The following is an 8,909-nucleotide window of genomic DNA, read 5'->3' on the forward strand; positions in this document are numbered from 1 at the left end:
TATCATGAATCGGATCTAGACGCCAAATTTCGGTGGTTACAGATACGTTGTCATGAATGAAGGTCATAATACGAGATCCTTCATTCATCCCGGTTCAGATAAGATGTACCTGGACCTTAATAAACTTTATTGGTGGCCAAACATGAAAGTATAAATCGCTACCTATGTGGGAAAGTGTCTGACTTGTGACAAAGTCAAGGTAGAATACCAGAAGCTCTTGGGTTTGTTACAACAACAAGAGATACCCGAGTGGAAGTGGGAGCGGATAACCATGAATTTTATAACCAAGTTACCCAAGAAAACGGGTGGTCTCGACACAATATGGGTGATTGTTGATAGGTTAACCAAATCCGCACACTTCATACCAATAAAAAATACCGATAAAATGGAGAAGCTAACTAAAACATACATTAAAGAGATTATCTGATTGCATGGTGTGCCAATATCTATTATCTCTGACAGCGATAGTAGATTTACCTCGCGGTTTTGGCAACCATTAGAAAAGTCCCTGGGAACCAAACTCGACATGAGTATTATGTACCATCCTCAAACTGACCGGAAAAGCGAGAGAACAACACAAACATTGGAAGACATGTTAAGATCTTGTGTGATAGATTTTGGTAATGCTTGGGATACCCGTTTACCACTCGTCGAACTCTCGTATAATAACAACTATCACACTAGCATCAAAGTTTCTCCATTTTAATCCCTCTATGGTCAATAGTGCATATCACCTCTGTGTTGGGCTGAAGCGGGTGACAAGCAACTAGCAAATGGAAAAATTCTTGACAACACTCTCACCGGCCCTGAGATCATACGAGAAACTACAGAGAAGATTGTTCAAATTTGTGAACGATTAAAGACATCCCGAGATCGGCAAAAGAACTACGTAGATAAGTGATGCAAACCCTTGGAATTTCAGGTTGGTGACCGCATACTTTAAAGGTCTCACCCTGGAAGGGAATGATATGTTTTGGAAAACATGGAAAACTAAATCCAAGGTACATCGGACGATTCGGGATTTTGGTTAGAATCGGTCTGGTGGCTTATAAACTTCGATTACCCCAAGAGCTCAATAACATACATCCCATCTTTCACGTATCTAATCTAAAGAAGTGTCTGTCCGACAAGACTCTAGTAATTCCACTTGATGACATCGAGATAAACGAGAGTCTACACTTCGTGGAGGAACCTGTGGAATCATGCAGAGGTAAAATCAAGAGAATGAAACTAAGCCGTATACTAGTAGTGAAGGTCCACTGGAATGCCATGCGAGGACCTGAATTCACTTGGGAACGAGAAGATCAAATGAAACAAAAGTACCCACATCTTTTTCCTTGTTCATGAGTACCCACTTAGATGTCATTTCGGGACGAAATTCCCTCTAACGGGGGATAATGTAACAACTGGGTATTTCGGGTCTATAAAAGTCAAAACAAGTCAACTATGTCAAATAAATAAAATTATTTGATTTAATAATGAAAATTTACATTACTTTATGTGTTTTCGATTTATGGAATCAAATCCTATACCAAAACCAAAATCAAAGGCTGGCCGAAATCACTACACCGAAATTAGTTTTTGCCGAAATCATTGCGAGGCCGAAATCAACATACAAGGTCTCACCTTGGACCACAAAATGTTGGACTGCAAACCCTTAGACCGAAATCTACACTTCTCGGTTGGAATTATTAGGCTGAAATCTTGTGATTCGTTTAGGATAGGCCGAAAACACCATTTCTAGGCGGTGCACACAATTCAAGATGATAAAATACACCTTCCAATGCATGTGTCACATCAATTATATATATATATATATATATATATATATATATATATATATATATATATATATATATATAGAGAGAGAGAGAGAGAGAGAGAGAGAGAAAGAAAGAGAGAGCTAGGTTCAGGTATTTAAAGTAATTATTGTGTTATTGTCTGAATAAATGTAGGCCAATCATTTCAAAAGGGTAAATATGTAATCATACATTTAATTAATTATGGTAAATATATAAATCAATTAATATCCCTTTAATTTAGGAATATCAGTTTTAAAACCCAATTTCTAGTATATATTGTGACAACTGTCAATTCAGGTCATTCTCGGACTCATGCATCTTTATAAAAACCATTCATGCACAACATGCCACGACCTAGTAGTATAAATTAGGTCAAAAATCTTGCATAAACTAGGATCCAACTAAGGTTTAGGACTAATATACTTGATACTTACAAATCTAGTAAGTTGCTTAACTACAATAGGAAATGTCAATGCTATAATTAGAATGAAGCTTTCAAGCTTTGTTATAATTGAAAAAGGGTATAAAACCCTAAAAAAAAATTAAAATATTCTAATTATACTTCATTATGTTGATGAACATCAAACAATATTCCAAAAACCCTAAAGAGCCAAAAATCCAAACTTATAAATTATAAAGCTTAAAAACTTTATAAAATATGGCTATAAACTTCCTAATATCAAGTTTTTATTAATCAAATTATGAATTATAATCAATGAAATAGAAATTAAATTATCAAGCGTTAATCATAAACTATTGGTTAAATACAAAGATTTTTAAATAAATCAAGAACTATATAAAGAAGAAATTTTATAAAAATTCTTGGGTTTTATAAAAATTAAGGAGGGATTTTTATAAAATTTGAATTTAGGAGAGAAAAGGCCCTAATCCACTCAAAAATCTGGCCATTCTCCCCTCTCCCCATGCACTCTCTTCCCAAAACTCATGATTAAACTCAAACCCACACTCCACCTCTTCTCTCTTCACTCTTCTCACTTCACTCTCTTCACACACTTCACTCTCTTCCTCTCTCTCTCTCTCTAAACTCACGAAAATCCTCTCAATCCTCTGCAAAATTTCCAGATTTTGAAGCCCTTGAAGTGTTCTTACTCCTCTCAAGGTCAAAACCAAGGTAAACAACAACATCTTCTTCCATAGTTTCATGGTTAAACTTCTTTTTCTTCTTAGTCTTCTCTCCTTTTCGGATTCTATGCCTTTCTAAGGCTAGAAATCTTTATTTTTCCCTTGTAGTTTGTAGATTCTCACCATAACACAATGCATGTGTTTGAAATGGTGAAAATACGGGATCAAACCCATGCAAGGAGTGAAAATGATGCACATATGTTCACGTGACTTCAAAAACAAGGATTACATCTTCTTCTCCATTTCTTTTGTGTTCTTGCATGATCAAAAGCATTTAAACCATTTCTAGTACATCTTGGATGCTCATTCACTCCATGCATGTGCTAGAAATCGGACCTTAACAAAGGCATGCATGATGTTCTTGTCAAAATACCCTAATAATGCACACAAACAAACATGCAATCTGCCAGATTACTTTGTTCGACTTTGAACGGCCATAACTCAGTCATTTCTTAACCAACTCATGATATTCTTTTTTTATTGGTTAGTTCCACGACTTAACTTTCAAACCCAACTGGTCTCACTGTAAAATATTAAATATCCGAGTTTTGGCAATTTTTACAAAATGGTTGCGCATACAGCTCTTTTTCTGTGATCACTATTTTTGTCTTGCATGATCAATGGACTTAAACCCAACCATAAATCTGAGGAAAAATACCTTAGAAACTTAACATATCTAGTGAATGATGGTTGAAATTTCATAGCTTAAAACCTCACTGAATGGGCTACACAAATTCATGAACTTCAGCCACATCTACACTTCATGCATTATTGCATGCAACTTTTCTTAAATTGTTTGGGATCATTACCCTCATTTCTCTTCTGATACATTCTTAACATTTTTCCTTTTGAAAGCCCTTGCATGCATGAGATAATCTGGAAAATTTCAAGAGCTTTTGTTATTTCTTTGATTTATTAGAATTATTGCTAAAACCAAGGGCATAAATCATATAAAATACTTCCAGAGGTTAATAAATCCTAAATAAATTCATGGATGATCCTTATGGGTAATAATCACCTCTCACCAAATTTTAGCAATTTTTGTTACCGTTTCATATGAAATCTAATTTTATTTTGTTTAGGGCATGATAAATTACAAAACCACTTTAGAGGATGTGAAAATTGTATCTAACAATTTTCGCATACCTTACCTGTGATGGGTGACTCCAGAAAATAATTTCAAGATTTTTCATCATGTCTAGCTATTTTTCCCAATTTTTGGTAATTATAGAGGTCTAAAAATGGGAAAAATAGTTATGATTATCCAAAATTCATGAAAATTTACCAGGATATCATATTATACAGTAGGAGGTTACATAAAAATTTTGAAGATTTTTCTCTACTGTAAACTATTTTTCTCTTATTTTCTAAAGTTAACTGCACTAAAATACACTTAAATACACATAAATACCCAAAACCAGTTTATACATTATGAAAACCACTTTTGATATTTTTCCTAGGTTATTGATACTTTAAATGATATTACAAAAATTTATGGTGATTTATTTTAACTGTTTAATATTATTTCTTTAATTAATGAATATCTAAGGAATAAAACAAGGAAAAATAGAAATACCCACTAAAAATATCTTTTATATTTTTCCCAACCTAGTTATGTATAATAACAATTAAATAAAAAGTTTGGGTAATTTTGGAGACTGTTTTCTATTTATTTCAATTTTTAATGGAATAAATGCCCATAAATCATAAAATATAATTAAACAGCTTGGAAATCCATTTTTATATTTTTCCCAGCTTAGTATTGTGTAATAACAGTTAAATAGAAAGTTTGAGAATTTTTATCCCTCGAATGCTATTTTTCGTGAATTTCTGTTGTTATAGAGACTTAAAATTTGGAAAATTAACCTTCCAAGGTTGTAATTAATCGCACGACTTGTAAAATTCAATATTTCAGAAAAAGTGTAACCAATTGATATAAAATTCAATATTAAAACATAAATTGGCATTTCCCTATATGTAGAGTTTAGTATATTAGCATTAGATATCGACATGGAAACTCACTAGTGTGTGTGTTTGATGTCGTAGGATCCCGATAGTAAGATGTTGGTGCATCCCGAAGTACCGCTTGTGCCTACACGAAACATCGTGAGTATTCACGCACTCCCCTATTTTCGATTTTTATGTTTTGGGGTGGAAAAGCATGTCCAGAAAAACTATTGTTTGCATGATGTATTTAAATTGTTTATTATCAAACTTGATTGCTATTGTATTGGTATGTATCTTTATGTATGTTTATGCAACACGGAACATGAGAACTTATCGTACTAAGGCCCTTCCCTTATCTCTAACCATTAACTCTTTGAGCCAATGGTCATTATGGATAGCGCTATTAGGAATTGACAACTCCTCACTCGCCCGAATCGCTGGAGTGCATGATACCATATTCATCTATGGAACGATAAGCATAGATCTCGATAGGGCTTCAGTCATAGGTTTGGTTGAGACTCATTGTTTGCTCATACACATACAAACTCGTTTCTCGTTATAGCAATAAACTTGTATTCCTTAATAGCAATCAACTTGTTTATCATTAAAGCAATGTACTTGTATTTACGAAAAGCCTTGTTGTACGCTCGATTTTATAAGTTTGTGAACTCACCAACTATTTTCATAGTTGACACTCGTTTTACATGCTTTTTCAGGAAATAATTAGTAAGTGGATGTAAAGATTCATCATCATAGAGCATGTTGCATCGTGTTGAAGCTATTATGAAGTTATATTTTGAACAATGTTATTTTCAAAAACTTGTATTTTGTCTCTTTTGAAGCTATGGGTTGTAAACTTTAAATACTACTATGGTGATGTATCTTTATCTTTTGCAATGAAACCGTTATCGCTGTCATACCTTGTGTTTCCGCTTTAGCGGGGTGTGACATATATCCTCACGTCCGCCTCTTCCCTCTTCTCATCTATTCATCGCCGCACCCAACCTTTTCCCTCTCATCTCCCTCTGGTACACACTCCACTTCCAGCCGACCAAGAACACATACAACGACATATTCTGGAATATGCATCCAAACACAAGCAGAAACACTCATACTTACCTTAAACACAACGCGACAGCCAATATCTTTCTTCTTCTAATCGCTCGTTGCCATAGTTATAATGGGCGGCCTTCATCTTCGATGCTCGTTGAAGCGGCGATGGTGGTTGGGCACCGATAGTACACAACAGCCATATAAACATGGCGGTGATTGAGTGGTTCGTGACAGTTAGCCACCACGAAAGGGATGGTGGCGTGAAAAACCTAGACATCTTGCATCCTACTGGCTCGCTCTCTTTCAGACGTAAGAGGGGGTGGCTCCGATGATTTCCAGCTCCAATGGCGGATAGGAGGTGGCAGGTGAAGGATGGGGAATAAGCGGCGGTTGTAGCGCCCTCCTAGGGATAGGGTTCGTATTGTGGCGGTTGTAGCACCCTCTCATCCTAAATTGAAAGTTGTTTTAATACACACCAAGCGCTCGCTAAAATGCTTCAACTAAATGGTATTTCTTCTTTTATAGTATTCTATCAGAAAATAATGATTTTTATGATAATCATGAACATATTATGTTAGAATTCCCCGAATTAATATAATCATTGGTAAATGAATTCCAATTCTATCAGAATGGAATCACGAATTCCAATTATGTTGGAATGGAATATGAATATTTTCTCACTAATTTATTATTGAATTTATTTCTACAGAAGCTGATGTTTGAAGAATGGACCACGAAATTTGAACAACACCTCTTAGCAACATTATTCTTTTAAAATGTAGTAGTGTCTTTTTTAAATTTTGATGTTTTTTTTTCAGATTTGAAAGTTTTTTTAGTTTTATTCTTTAACAATAAATGGAATTCTTCGCAATTGTTACATGTATTCTACAAGAATTAATGTATTTTTTTTAATTCTTCAATTGATGGTTCGAGAATTTTTTTATTCTACAAGAAGTTTTTAAACTCATGATCAAGAAATATGTTTAAGAATATTTTTATTATTTTATGGTTCAAGAATTTTTTTATTTTTGAACATACTCAAACATATTCTTTCAGAATGTCCGAATTAAAAACCTTATAATTCGTAAAATTGGATTTTTAAAATTAATAGAATATATGATCCCTTAAAATATGCAAATTTCCTTTATTAAATCTATGTTAATTGACTAAAATACCATTCTAGTTAAATTAGATGATATTTTTAAATTATAGTTAATTCAATAATATGTATTAATCACTTTCTTAATATAAGTAAAATGATTGGCTCATATTTGTGCATACAATAATACAATAATTACTTTGAATATAATAACCTAAGCATATATATATATATATATATATATATATATATATATATATATATATATATATATATATATATATATATATATATATAAACCAAAATCAACTTTCACAATCTCATTTTTTGTCACTTGTAAAATTTCGAATTCTCTCACAAAACACATAGTGCTCCTTTACAATCTTCAAACCATCTTCAAGTGCCCCTCAAGAACACCTCCAAACTTTCATTAAATTCCCCAAGAAACTAAGTTCATTCCTAAGATTTATTATAAGTACCCTTACATAATCTAGTGTTGTCTAACACTTTAAATTGTTGCTTCACTAATTTAAATACAATATCGTGTATAAATATTATTAGGATACAGTTATTTTCATGTGTTCTAACCCAAGGATCATTGCTATCATTTCGTTATTCAAGCCAAGAACACACCCGATGTGAGTTCATACGCTTACGTTTTCCAAGATTTTTATATGTTTTAGGGGGAAATACAAGTCAATCATAATAAAATTGTGATAATATACAAACCATTGAAATCGTTGTTTATACAAAGTATATATATATATACACATACGGATGCAAACTTGATTTCGATAAAACTTTAACCCTTTTGTAACCAGTTGAGCAAAAGGGTATAATTATATAAAAATATTTATATAATTATTCAATACCATTTTATTATCATAGTAAAAATGATAATGTACATACAAAGAATTTTCCAGTACAACAAAACATTATTATAAACTATAATAGGTAAAGCTTATGAGACATACATACTATTTTACCATTACAAGTTACAATACAAAAATAATTATTTAAAGACATAATTATTTTGAAACTACATGACTACGATGGAAGGATAATACTTCCACATTACAAAAATGGTTTTTCATTATACTATACGTAAACAGTCAATATAGCTTTGTGAGTCACGTCTTCAAGTACTTCTATAAGTACCAACAAAAGTCCTGTATTATAACCAAAATCTGTGTATAGATCTATACGGAACTGACAATCCCACGTCCCGACTATTAGCTACAGTTGGACCAGAAGGTCTGGGGTGACAAATGTCTAACATTCCGAGACCTAAAGAACGTCGTAACAGACCATCAGTCATTAGCATGGTTATAATAACTCAGAATTTGGTATGAACAATACGTTTGGTTTACAAATACATGTATACCTTTAATAGTTTTATTTTATAATAAAGCTATGTTACATTATTTACCGTACAACTAGTAGTATCAGGTACATACATTTAAAGTGTTTATACAAGATACAACTTTAGAAATCTATTTTCCTAGTACAATACTGTTTAAATTTCTGAAAACATGAAATCAAATGGTTTTATAAAGATATAAAACAACATTACACCGCTTTAGAGTACAAAAATACTTATACATTTTCATTCTTAGGATATTTAAGACTACATTACATTTTACAAGAAAATATTGGATTTTCGGAAAGAACACTATCATTTTAAAGAAGCAAAGACTTATCTTCTTATACAAAATTCTTATGAACTCACCAACTTAAATGTTGACAATCTTTTCAAAACCACTTGTATTCTCAGGAAATCAGTAGACAGGTATTCACGCAGGTTTTTGTGAAGACAGAGCATAGTAGTATACGCCTTATGGTTGCTTTATACTTTTGGAGTCAAA

Source organism: Lactuca sativa, chromosome 3 (assembly GCF_002870075.4).
Source record: "Lactuca sativa cultivar Salinas chromosome 3, Lsat_Salinas_v11, whole genome shotgun sequence".
In the NCBI taxonomy this organism is placed as follows: Eukaryota; Viridiplantae; Streptophyta; class Magnoliopsida; order Asterales; family Asteraceae; genus Lactuca; species Lactuca sativa.